Here is a 285-nt window from a genome sequence, read left to right as displayed (position 1 = left end):
GCTGCTCAGGGACCCCACAGTGTCATGTAGGGGGGGGGTATCAGTCTGCTGCTGGGTTAAACGTTTAACCCCCGCCCCTCAACGTGTCTGCGGGTCTGCAGTCAGGGGCTTCTCACATGAAACACTACATTAAGACGAGGGCCCCACCTGCCGGCCAACATGAATCACTACATTAAGACAAGGGCTCCACCCATAAACATAATAAAAAGTAGACGCCGCATTGGTTGCTGAGCGCGAGATTTCCAGCCGCCATCTTGGACCGGTCATACTCGTTACTTAGCAGCA

The sequence above is a fragment of the Etheostoma cragini genome, unplaced genomic scaffold (assembly GCF_013103735.1).
Source record: "Etheostoma cragini isolate CJK2018 unplaced genomic scaffold, CSU_Ecrag_1.0 ScbMSFa_3110, whole genome shotgun sequence".
In the NCBI taxonomy this organism is placed as follows: Eukaryota; Metazoa; Chordata; class Actinopteri; order Perciformes; family Percidae; genus Etheostoma; species Etheostoma cragini.
Note: the sequence above shows the minus strand (reverse complement) of the source record.